Raw genomic sequence first — 14,027 nt, 5'->3', positions numbered from 1 at the left:
GGCCTTTTGACACAACTTACACGTTTTGCACCAATGGTGTACATCACGATTGAAGCTAGGCCATATAAAGCCTCCCTGCAAGATTTTCCTACTTGTTATGTCTAGGGCAAAGTGACCACCACAAACCCCGTCGTGACAACTAGCAATTACTCCCGTGATTTCCTGAGAGAGAGGGACCTTCCTGAGTATTTGGTCCTTACCCTTACAGTACAAACCGTCATTGATGAGTCGATACCTTGTGGCCTTCCGCGTCAGCCATTGCTTCTGTCCCTTTGTTAAATCTGATGGGCATTCCCCTGTTTCCAAAAAATGCATGATGTCAGGCAAGGCATCACTTCCTTGAAATAGAGGGATCTTTAGTTTTATTGCTCCAACCACCACTTCCTGTAGTCTTTCACTTGCTAGGGAATCTGCTTCTTGGTTTTGAGCCCTTGGGATATGGTGTATTTGAACTTCTTCAAACTCACCCAAAAAGGTTTTTACACCACTTAAGTGAGTCCTTTAACTATGATTCTTGCATGTCCATGCTCCATTTACTTGCCTTACCAGAAGTAGAGCATCCCCAAATACATTAAGGCGTTGTACACCTTGCAAGACGCACCATTGTAGACCCTTGGTTAGTGCTGCATACTCAATTTCATTGTTAGAATGTGAATCTAACAATTGGCCCAACGAAAATACCTGTGTCATCAAAGACCACTATGCCTGCAGCTGCTTTGTCGGACGCTCGCTTGTAGGCTCCATCAAAGTAGAGAGAGTATGCTCCTTCTACCATCGGTGGTACTGGAGGCAATCGGACTTCTCCTTCCTTAGATTGCTTCTCCTTCCTTTCAAAGACTTGGTAGGTCATGAGTCCCCCCAAACTTGCCCTTATCGTGCTTTCTACCTGTACCGTGTAGTCAAACTCTTGCAGACAAACTAGCCATTTAGTAATTCTAGCAGACACATCCATGTGTTGTACAACATAGGGAAATATTTCATCCGTGGTTAGAATCACAAATTGCTTAGGCAGCAAATATGACCTAAACTTTGTAGTTGCAAATCTAAGAGCTAGGACTAAGTGTTCCACATGGGTGAAACCTTTCTCTCCTGCTGTCATCATTCGACTAGAGAAGTAGATTGGCGTCATGAAAGATGTCGACGTATCCTTTTGGAGTAGCACAGCCCCCAATGAGTCATCACCAACACTTGAGGTGACATAGAATTTTTCATCCCACTTAGGTGGTGAGATAGTTGGCAGAGTGGCTAAGACCTCCTTTACCTTGTTGTAGTGATGTTCGCTTTCCTCGTCCCAAGTGAGTTGTTGCAGTGGTAGAACAAGTTGTGATAGTAGATGTATGAATCTACTTAAGTACCTCACCTTCTGTAAAAAAGAGACCAGTTGACGTGCGGTCGTTGGTGAAGGTAGGGCTATGAGTGCGGACACCTTACTTGGGTCGGCGTTGATACCTTTTGTTGAAATTTCATGGCCTAGTAGAATGACTTTACTCTCCCCAATGTGGCATTTATCCACATTTAATTGCCCACCTAGGCTCTGCAACCTGGCCAAACCTTCAGTTACCTTTTCTAAATGTGAAATACGGGAGCTATATATACAAAAATCATCAATGAACACTCTTATGGATGTTCCAAAGAACAGTTGAAAAACATGTGTGACATATCTCTGGAATGTGGCAAGTGCATTTGTGAGACCAAATGGCATAACCCAGTATGCAAAACAACCTCATGGCGTGATAAAAGTGGTTTTTAGCTGATCTTCCAAGGCTATGCGTATTAGAAAGTATCCAGAATAACCATCACAAACGGTATAGCATTCAAAACCCGCTACTTCATTCAGAATTTCATCCAAGAAAGGGAGAGGAAAGTGGTCTCTCTTTGTAGCTGCATTTAGTGGTTTGTAGTCAACACAGACCCTCCACTTACCATTCTTTTTAGGCGTCACCACTACGGGTGACACCCATTCTGAGTTTTCTACAGGATAGATGAATCCCGCCTCCAGCAGTTTCCTTACCTCGGCCAAGAGTGCCTTTTCTTGTATGACCCCTAGTCGTCGTAGCTTTTGCACAACTGGTTTTACCCCTTCCTTCAGCTTAATATGATGTTCCACCACTGTAATGCCTGTGATTCTTTCATAGTTGTCAATGAACAGGTTAGGAAATCCCATCAACATTTGCAAAAAACTATCTTTCTCCTCAAGTGTTAATTCCGTAGACAACATACCCTTCAACCTACTTCCTCCTAGGCCAGGTGATTTGCTCTCCTCTTCAATGGGTTGCCCTTTTGGTGATGGATCACCAGTTGTGCTTACCCTTTGTGGATCCTTCATCATGATACCCATCACATCAATGGAACTGTCACTTTCGTCGGTGGATGTGGTCTCCTCCTTAGAACTGGAAGATTCGCTAGTGGTTTCATCTGCCGATGTTTCCAGATTCATTTGCTTCTGCTTGCCAATCCTCATGTCGTAGTAGATTGTCTCCCCTTTCTTACCGGTCATGCGTAGAAGGCCAGTACCCCAGTCCTGTTTTGCCTTCATGGCCATCAACCATGGCCTTCCCAAAATTAGTGGATAGCCCTCCCCCTTAGTAGGCATCACAAAAACATCTACCTCTACCTCAGTGTTGGAAGCTTTGATTTTCACAGAACTTACCACACCCACACACTTAACTTTTGCGTTGTTTGCCATCTTTGCCTTGCATGGAGAAGGCCTGTCAACCTCGAGCCCTAATCGAAGCATCATATCTTCGCTCATTACACAGATTTGTGCACCTCCATCAATGTAGGTGTTTCCAACCCTCTTTCCTTTTATGTTTACGTCGACAATTGGAAGGATGTCATCCATGTTGCATCCCGAAATTGCTCCGGCTACCTTTGTTTTGGAGCGTCTTGTACTTACCATTTTAGACCATTGTCGCCTTACTTTAGGTACAAGATGTAGCAGTTGTGGCCATGTAATCTTCGGTCCTTGCTCTGCCACATCCAATGTTAGATCATAGGGCTTAGAACTTTCCCCTAGCTGGAAGTCGGTGATGCCCAATTTCCGTCGTGGCCTGGATGGCCTCTTGCTAGTTTCTCCTCTCATGCTTCTCTCATCATCTGATTGTGTAGCTTTCTCCCTCCTAGCTCTTTTCACAGTCATGGCTTCAAGTGGTTCTAAAAAGGTTACCTTCTCCTTACCCTTGTCCCTCTCCTTTGCTCTAGGTGGATCCACTACTACGGCTTTTCCTTTCTCTTCTAGCCTTATGATGTTTACAGGGCGATCAGATGGTGGGGCTGGTGGAAGAGGTGGGATGGATGCTTGTAGTGGTGTCTGGGGTGGACGTAGAATTTGTGTTGGTGGGGGTGGTGCTCGGGGTGGGGATGTTCTTTCTCTAGGGGGTGACAATTGGTTCCTCCTACCTCCTCTATTATAGTTTTGTCGTGGTTTGGGACAGTAGTACATACCGTGACCGTCTTCTCCGCAGTTGTAGCAATGATACTCCCTGTTTTGTCGTCGTGCTCTTCCAAGGTCTTGATCTCTTTCTTGACTCCTCCCTTGCTGTATTAAGTGGACAGACAAATTCTGCAGTTGGTCAGTAATATGGGCCAACATATCTTGTTGGTCATCTCTTACCCCAAGAGCCGGTGGTGGTGGTATGGTGGTTGTCGTAGTTGCTGGTCGACGCGATGTTCCTGCTTCTGTTGACTCGGTTTCTTTGGCTTTCATTCGCAGCTTCTTGTCCTTAAGGCAAGCAATCTCAACGGCTAACTCGTACGTAGCCGGGAATCTACCTTTCACCTTCTCCTTGAGAAGCGGCCATAAGCCATGCGTGAACCGATCTTTTTTTAGGAAATCGGGTGCAGCTTCCCCCCTAGCTAGTGACTCAACCCACCGTTCCCACAAATCCACAAATTTGGACTCATAGGTGGCATATTCTAAAAGACCCTCCTGCTTCAAGTCTCTCAACTTGTCCCACAACTTTTCTGAAGTGGTACCTCCCCCAAAGCGCCTCTTAAAAGCGGTTTTTAAGGGTTTCCAGTCATCCTTGGTTTCTTGTGGAAGTGCATTGTACCATGATCTAGCTTCTAGCTTCATGAGATGCTTAAAGATTCTAACCCGGGATTCATCCGTATCTTTATTGCTCACTACACATGCTACTTCAAAGTCATCTAGGAAGTCTGTTACCAAATCCTCCCCCTTCTTTCCTTTAAATGTTGGAAATGCTACACTTGCCATGATTACTGAGAGAGAGCTAGAAAGACACACTGCTTAACTTGCAAAAGTTTTTTTCTTCTTTACAAGGAGGCGTGTATACCCTCTTATACTAGGACATAGATTAAAACTTCAAACGGTACATTGCCTTGTACCAAAGGTAAGACAAATGGTTGATCAGATGCCAGAACCTCCAAAAACCGCTCCCCACCCGGCATGGTGTCAATGACGTGCCGGTAGTGAGCCTTCAAATCCAGTATTACCTTGATTGAGCGTACACGTGTTGGTATGTGTGATCTGTCTTGAGGTAGGTTGTACTGATTCATGTGAAGCTTAGAGGTGCTCAGTCACTGTCCAAGCTTGTGGAAGAGGGTGGTGTTCTTTCCTGAAACAAACTCAGTAGATCCCTAGTTTCTCTAGTGAGAGTGTGAGCCAATGCTTCCGTTATCTATGCTGCAGCATCAGGTGCGACTTGAAAACTGACTGTGGTAATTACCTCGGTGACTTGAGTTACCCGATTCTCAAAGTAGAATAGTGTTGATTCTCTATTTTGTAGAGCTCCTTCCATTTTGTTGTTGTGGGTTGGTTGTAGGTTGCGGACATGGTTTCGACCTTCTCTTTGTTCTTCTTGGCACTTGGCCTATGTATATCCACTGGGTTTGGCGTGTTGGTTGACTCTCCCACTGCAAATCGATTACCGTTACGCCTGGCACTCGAGCTTCGATGGAGATGCGTAGTTCGTCTAGTTGTGCTTGGAGCTCTTCTTCTTCTGTCGTCCAATTAGCAAATCCTGCTAGCCATTCATCCATTCACAATATTTTAGGGGTTTCAGTCTTGTAAACTGAAGGGTTTCATGAAAAGATCCTCAGTGGGGGCACCAAATGACGGGAGCAAAGCGAACCCCGAACCCCCGACGGCCTCTAAAACACCGGGGACCGAATGGCGCGCCTCGAGCCTGTCATGGTAAAGCAAACAGGGGGCACCACCTAGCTTCAGCGGCTAGGACGCAAACAACACACCACCATAACAAAGTTTTCATCCAAAAGAGATGGATGCTTGGGAGTAATGATGAAGAGGAAAGGGAATGAGATCAAGTGAAAGAGAGAGAGAGAGAGAGAGAGAGAGAGAGAGAGAGAGTGAGGGAGGGGGTATAGAGGCTTAGTACTTAGGCACCACAAAAGGATGGCGAATCCGCACACCCTTCACACATACACAAGCTCACTCCAAAACACAAGACTAGGTGGCGATTCCGCACACCTCACATGGGCAAAACATTGCAAGAAAACATACTCACAAAACCTCAAGCTTTATTTAGAGAATTAGGCGATGAAATGGGGAGCATAGGGTAGGGGAATGAGAAGGGAGAGAGTGGTAGAGCACATGGCGGATAGGTGGGAGTTGATGGCGAAGACTCGCACGAGGATTATGGCCATCATCCTTCATTTAGTTGCCCTTCATCTTCCATAGCCAAGGGTGTAGAGGTCATGCTCAAGACAAGCATGGTGATTGCGGTGATGGTGATGGTGATGGTGTGGGTGTGTGTGTGTGCACTAGGCACACACAGTGCATAGTGTGTTCTTTGGTGATGTTGTGTCCTTAGTGTGATGGTGACCCCTCTTTATATAGAGGAGCAGGGGGGAGAAATTCTAGAATTTAGAAATGAAGAAATCATTATCTACATAGGCCATGTGACTGTGGGCCCCACTTGTCTGGCTGTGTGTATATGTGCCAGAACAGCAGTCTCATGAGAGAGAGACTAAGAGAGAGAGATGGGTTGATGAAAAAAAGTGAGAGATGACATGGAGAATAAAGTAATTACAAGAGGGGAGAGAGGGGAGTGTGTTCAGAGGTGAATCTGTGTGCAGATGTGTGTGAACACAAGAAAAATCAGGTAACCACCGGGTGGGGATGGGTCTGTGGGCACCTTTTTCAGTGAAACTGAGTGTGTGTGAGTGTGGGGGAGGTTTTTTAGCTACAAGACAAGAGACATGGCGCCCTTTAGAGAGAGAGAGGGGGGTATTTGGGTCATGGGATATGATAGGAGAGAGAAAGAGGGGGTGGGGTATACTATTTTGGAAGATAGGGTAAGTTGCATGTGAGTTAGGGTGCATTATTGGTGAGTTATAATGCATTATTGGTGAGAGGTGGGGTAGCTTGAGGGGAGAGAGAAAGGAGAAAGGACAAGGGGAAGAGAGAGGGGGTTGACCTTTTGAGTGGAGGAGAGGAAAAGCGACACACGGTGGGACAACAGTGAAGAAAAAGGAGGCAAGGTGGGGATGGGCTACCTCGCACGCATGAGGTGGCCTATTTTACCTTTCTTATATATTTACATAATCATACTTTATTTTTTTTCTTACTTTTTTCAATGCTTTTTATCACTCCCTCCCTAAGAGGGGGTTTTCATGGGGTGGGGACGAGAGAAGAGGGGTATGGGAGCTTGGCTTGTGAAAAGCCCCCATCAAAGCATAGAATTTAGAAAATAGGATGGCTGCCATGCAATCAAAATATGTTGCACTTTTAGAAAATGACACATGGACTTTATGTGATTTGCCTCCAAACAATCTGCATGAAGATCTTAAGTGCTTAATAGGATCTCATGCCAAACAAAGTCCCCAAAGGTGTTACAATGGTAACAGAAGGATTTGGATTCCTAAGTCTTCCAATGCTTCTGGTCAAAAATAAAATGTCGACAGTCAATAGAGGAGTACAACAACATCAAAGGATCCTTTTAAGAGGCCTACTTGGACAATCAAATGGATGATGGTGTCTTCATAGTGAAGGAATGACAACCCAACCAGCAAAGCTACAAATTTAAAGATGATTAAATAGGTATGGAAAAAGAAACTCTCATTTCCAACTTGGTCCTTCAATAATCCACTCTTTGAGGATTCAATCTTACTTGTACCTGTAGAAATTGTTTTTGGTAAGCACAAGAATGCAAAAATTCAAGCTGGCAGCATGCAAAAAACACTCCTTGTCATAGTTAAAGTTGGGTTGCTAAGCCATGAAATGAGCAAAATGTTAGTCCCAAATTTTTGAGTCTTAATGTACTATGTCCTAAGAGTCATAGTTATTAGGAGTATGCTCAAAATAAAAGAGTTAAGATTATCTAAGTCATGTTGCTCATCATCCTGGAAGAGATGAGCATAAGAATCAAATATTATCAACTTAATAAAGGTAAAGTAGTGTAGATTCCAGCACTCACACATAGTGCACAAAAGGATGAGAGAGCATATCTTCAATAGCAAAAACCTTATGAAAGGTGTGCTAGCTTGTAAAACCACATCATATGCTTTTATAGCTACACCTTGTTTTTGAAGAACCCTCTAAAATCTTTCTTGCACAAATTAATATTGTTTTACGTGCATTTTTGTGCATACATATACGATGTCACATCATTGGCCATATGCATTAGACACTCTTTTTTGCTTCCATCTATGCACATACACTGGACTACAACAAGCCAACTAGATTCTCATATTTCTACCCTTACATTTGCTACCATATTATCCTCCTATCCATCAATTAATACTCCCTTCAATACTTTGCTAATATTTCCCATGATAATAAGTACCCCAATAATGTGTGTATCCCAAAGAATTTTTTTTCCAATAGTCAGTTTTCCCTCTAGTCATCCAAGTAGTAGACCCTAATTTAGATCCTCACTTCTCTACTTCCCTTGTACATACTCTTAAGAAATGAATAGCAAGCCTCGCCATTATGCTTCTACAATGGACAATGTAGCATCATGAACTCACACCAGAGATTTCCACAAGTTTGAATGTTCAAGATACTACAATGGAATCAACCTCACCAACAAATCCATCCACCAATGAGACAATACATCCCATTGACAACAACCAATTCGCAACCTTTCAGCCTCCTCTATAGCCCCTAGGAATCATGGTAGCATCAAATATACAATTTGGAACTCATGCAGAGTGAGAAAATGCATCAAAAGTGCATATAAAAATGATGCGTCTGTCAAAAAATGAAGCACCCATAGCCTATAAATTATTAGTGTATGCTAAAAATAGCATCACCAAAGGTTGTCCACTACTTCCCATTGCATCAGTGAAGATTGTCCTTGGACAACCTTTCCTCAACATTAGGTGTTATGGATGCAATCAGATGGGACAATATAGAAATAATGTTGGGGAACAATCTTTCTGCAGCGTTGGGTGTTATGGATGCAATCAAATGGAACACTATATAAATAGCTGTCTAGAAGTGTAAAACCTTGGATATACTGCCAAAACCATTCCTCAACCTCATATAATTGAAGGGGATAATTTAAGAGGAGGTAGAAATGGAGGACATGGCATAGGATGAGGAAGAGGAGCAAGATCTTATGCAACCATGGGCTAACCAACCTTAATGAATGAGGTAGATGAAAGAGATACCAAATTGACAGAGTTAACAACCCCAGAGCCACGAAAACAATAGGAGGCTATCTAAATCACTATGAACTAATGAGGTAATTTTTTTGAGTATTGCACATTATTTTCTTTCTCCTAAATGATTAATGAATCTAAAGTTGAGCTAGTATCCAATCAAGAAATTAAGGGCAAATCTAGAAAATGTGAAAAGGATTAATTCTCTCTCAATTCTCAATCAGAAAGGTAGAATTCAAATGGGAAATGGGTTCTCTCCCAATTCTTGGCCAGGTAGAATTCAAATTCGAAGGAACCCCCACCTCATCCTTCTTAGGCATAAGCTAGTTATCCAAAACTCAACTCACATTTCTCATGCACATAGGATAGCCTTCCTTAAAAAACATGACCTAGATATGGAAGTATTAATGTAAGACACTAATTAAAAGATAAAAACCCTTGGTATGATATCTCTTAAAATCCTTCACTTATTTTGGTCAATCAAGTTAGGACAGCGAGGGGGTACCTCTGGTGCAGTGGTGGTAGCTTGTGCCGAATGTCAATTGCTCAGAATGGCAAGAACATGCCAAGCGTGTTCAGGTTGGCAAAGTTGGATGTATAATACTTGTCGAACGCAAGTTTCTCTAAATGGTCAGCTAGGCCAAGCATGTTCATGTTGACAAGTTGGATACATGGATTTTTTTGTTTATACGGAAGGGATTTGATATGGTTTTTGAGTTGATACACTTGGTTTGTAAAGATTTGCAAGATGGTCTAAACACCGAGAGTTTCTTGGATAAATTAGGTGGCAAATAGTTAGTAATGCCAAAGTAGGGGTTTGTGGAATCTCAAACAAGATGGTATTCTTGAGGAAGATGAAGAACTATTGGAAATGAAGTAATGAAAGACCATATAGTCATATGGAAAGAGGATCTTATTGAAGATGCTACATGGAAAGCTAAAGTTTTCTGTTGTCAAGAATTCCCTAGGTTCGGTTAAGATGAGGACATTTCAAATTCTTAAGTTGCAATGATTGTAAGGTTTTCACCTTTCTCCTATTAGGAAAATGAACCATGAGCTTTAAGTTGGAACACTCAACGTACAAACTAGTAACCCCTTTACGTGAACATAGTCGAGATTAGTATTTTTGGGTCCTTAAGCATAGCTTTAGTTCAGCCAGAAATGTTTTCAATCAAATTCAAAAAAAAATGATCCCCAAATCCTTGCCTAAATTTTTCACAACCACTTTAATAAAATAAATAATTGAAAATCTTTGACAATTATTGAATTACACGGGGTTTTTACATGGCCTAGTAGTTATTTTATCACACGGGTGAGATATTTCTAGTTAAATCATTCAAGTGTACTAAAGTTAGTAAATTTGACAATCAAGATGGGCAAGTGCTAGGGAGGATATTTTGGACCTTCTAGGGGCTAAAATAGCAGTAGAGGGTGCTTCCTTGAGATGGATAGAATGCACCGGTTTGATAAATATAGCCATGCTTGTCAAAAACCTATAAATACGTCCATAGTCTTCACATTTTCACAGAGACTCGAAGACCTTGCCATTTTGTCATTAGCTTAGAGAGAGTTTATCCAAAAATCACTTGAGAGAAAACATTCTAAGTGATTAATCAAGGTAATCGATCCTAATCTCATTAGATTAGTGAAAGGTATATTAATTTAGGTATATTTTCATAATTTTATGATCAATTAGGGAAGATTAAGCTTCTCTCTATTTATAAATATCTTCTTATATATAGTTAAACTAATAAATATTAAATCTTTGATTATAAATAATAATCTAATTAGTTATTAACCTATATTATGATTAAAATTACTTAATTTTGATACTAATTAAGGAGAATATATCAAATCAGCTTAGATAATTTTGAATAATTTTTTAGAGATTTAACATACTATTAGAAAGCAGTGAAAATCTATTAAAAGTTTCTAGCTAGTTTTGATATTTATTAAAGTAAAAATTATCTCTTTTTAGCATATAATTAATGATAAACTTAGAAATATAGCTTAAAAAATCATATAATAGCTATTACTAAAGCTTTACATTGTTAGCCAATTATGGTAATTATCACATAATTAGTTGATTAGTCTTGCTAATTATTAAACTCAAAATTATTTTTTAATAGAAAATTAAAAGGAGAATTTAGTAAATCAAATTATAAAGTTATGGATTAATTTTAAGCACTAGATTACACTATTAGAAACCTATGATAAACATCTCATACTTGCTAATTAGTTTTTCTAATTATTATTCTTTAAACTCTCTAATTTTAAAAGACAATTAAGTAAGATAATTAGTAGATTAGCTTATTAGTGGATGAGATAATTTTCAAAGCTAGATCACATTGTTAGAAATATATGATATATATCTTATATTATGATTAATTATTTAATTAGTTTTGATAATAAATATTACTTAACTTCTTTGATTTGTGTACAGAATTAAGCAAGATCATTAGTAAACTAGCTTAAAAGCTGATTAGATAATTTCAAAAATAAATTAGACTATTGGAAACCTGTGATAAATATCTCGTAATTAGTTTGTTAGTTTTACTAATTATTATTGCCTAAATTTTTTTATTTTAAAAAAAGAAGTAAGATAATTAGTAGATCATCTTAGATATTAATGAGATACTTTTTTAAGTTAAATTATATTGTTACAAACGAGTTATAAAGATATCTTAATTAGTTAGTTAGTTTTACTAAATATTATTTCCTAAATGCTTTATTTATACAAGAAAATTTAAAAAAGCTATAAAATTTCTATCTTGATGAGATATTTACTTTTACTAATTATTAAGTCAAGAATTCTCTATTTTTTCCCATAACTAAAAGGAGAGAAATTAGGCAATTAATTAAAAAAATTATTGGATAATGATTGAAGCCTAAATATACCATGAGAATAAAAATATCTTGCTTAGATATTTAGTTAGAAAATTACTATGTCAAAAAGTTACTAAGTTTTACCATAAACCAAAGGGAAAAATTAGCATATGAGTTTTTGAAAGTATACAAAATTATCTATGGCTAAATCAAGGTGTTGAGAAGCCATGATATTGATATGACACAAAAAGAAATTATTTATAATACTATAATCCAATAAAATACTTTGGCTCTGAAAAAAATGAAATTAAATTAATTGATCAAATTACGTCGTGAAAATTCTTATGAGTGGCAAGTTTTGAGTTTTGATACCTTACCTAACAATTAAGCATCCTTTTATAAGGATAAAGACTATGGCCCCTAGAAGAACTCGTGCAAATCAGCAAATCAAAGAATGATATCAATAGAAAGAGCGCTAGGGCCACTCACGACCATGAGGCTGGTCCGAGTAGCCATTAATGCCAAAAACGGCTAAAAAAGGAATGTTTGTTAATATAAGAATTAGAAAATATTCCAATAGTTAATTGACACGTATACAAAAGTATGGCACTCTTGTCTCCTTTACCTTGGGTCGTTATGGCCCTATTTTGGTGGCTAAACGTCCGAACTTTTGGCTAAAACGGCTATATTTGGGTGTTTTTGACGGCTAACATTAAAGTTTGGGTCCAAAGTACTGGCTATTTTTCCATCTATATTTCACAAAATCGAGCTAGAAGATACGAGACCTCCCTTTTTAGGCTCTGAAAACAACACCATTATTGACAAATCACCTAGTTTTTCAAACGTCTACTTTTTTCACCTTCCCTCCATTTTGTGAGTGTTTTTTCTATTTTCATTGCATTTTCAAGTCGCACGCTCTTCCTCGCCAACCTCTCATCTTCCATGGCATCCACTACACGTTGTCCTTCTCATAATATAACTACTTGTGATTTTCATAACATCAAAGAAATAGTCTTTACTTTTTGTGTGAATGAATGGGTAACAATGCTCCCTTCATGCAAAGGTTCCCACATAGTGAAAAGAACCAAGCGAGATTAAGTGAAAAACCATTGTAAAGGTATTGTTCTTGCCTTCAAAGTGACCGACAAATGCTATGGCCAAAGACATGGTGCTAAACTTGGATGAACATTCCATTCTTCATTCTCACTGTAAGGAACACAAAAGCTTATATATTTGATACAACCAATCTTTTTCTCATTGTTCTCTCATTTTATTTTATTTTTTCTTTGATTTCAATTATCTTTCCATTAACATTTATGGAGTGGCAACCTATTGACAGCTTAAGTGGCACATTCAAAGCTATTCACAAAGGGATTTCAGATGTTATGGATGTTGAAAAGCCACCTTTTTTACAAAATAGTTGATATGTTTTTCGTATTTTGCAGAATACAAGGCTCCATTTAGAGAAGGTGCACATGAAGAACTACATGAGTTTCTTGTTCCCTCCATAGGATCACTACAATGGCAATCCCCTTATCCATGTACCTTCAAATCCAAAATAAAAAAAGAAGATATCCTCAAAGCTATGTCTATGAGCAAAATTTCAAGAAGGATTAAGATCCAATGGTTCTTGCATATACATGTCTTTGTGGCATGTTTCAAGAAAATAGAAGATTGTATATGACTGAACTAGACACTATACTTGGAGAAGGCTGGGGTACCCAAGAGACTTTCCATATTGTCAACAATACTAGTTGTAAACTAAGCCCAAACTCTATGTCTTATCGCATACAAGCTATGCTCTCAATCATTATTTTCGGGCAATGACTATAGGAGATGGAGAAGCAGGCTCGGTATTTGGGTCCCTCTAGACTCTGAGGCAAATTGTCCAAAGTTTGAATTTAAAATCACAGTCCATCCAGTCATTGAGCCTAGAAACCTTATAGTAGCATCAAACTAAATACTACAATATGTCAAAGAATCTCTCAAGTTACTTGATGAAACATCCAGAAACATCCCTTGAGTATAGATTCAAAGTTAAAGACATTGTTGTGAGCTCAAGAGTTTCATTTGAGCCACTTGCAAGGACTTGATAAGTTGAAGTGGATTTCTTGAATATTGTAATGACTACATTTTGCAAAAATCCATGTCTTTTCTACTTTGTTGATGTGACCAATATTTTACGTACATTTAAATCTAAATGACACCATGATACTTAGTTAAGAATTGAATTATTGATATTAAAAATCTACATACAAAAATATAATCTCAAAACACTAAGGAAAATATGAACAAATCAACTTTGTGTTTTGTATGGGATTATTCAGGATCTTTAGAGACCCTTTTCCTTTTTCGTTTAGTACGATTAAATGTTGGTGAAAGAGGTTCAAGAGGGGGTTCTGGTGACTTGAGCTCTTGAGGGTTGGCAGGGGAGACTTAGGGGTGGTGAGTTGGGATCATGAGGGATTGGATTGGTAGACTTGGCAATGGGTTCCCTAGGGGGAGTGAGTTGGGCTTTTGAGGAGTTGGCTTGGGAGTGTTAGAAGCCATCTTGGAAGACATGAATGGAATATTGAAAGGGATCCAAACTTGGTCCCCTTACTTTATTAGATAAG

Source organism: Adiantum capillus-veneris, chromosome 12 (genome assembly GCF_014529385.1).
Source record: "Adiantum capillus-veneris isolate H3 chromosome 12, ASM1452938v2, whole genome shotgun sequence".
NCBI lineage: Eukaryota > Viridiplantae > Streptophyta > Polypodiopsida > Polypodiales > Pteridaceae > Adiantum > Adiantum capillus-veneris.
This window is presented reverse-complemented; position numbering follows the sequence as displayed.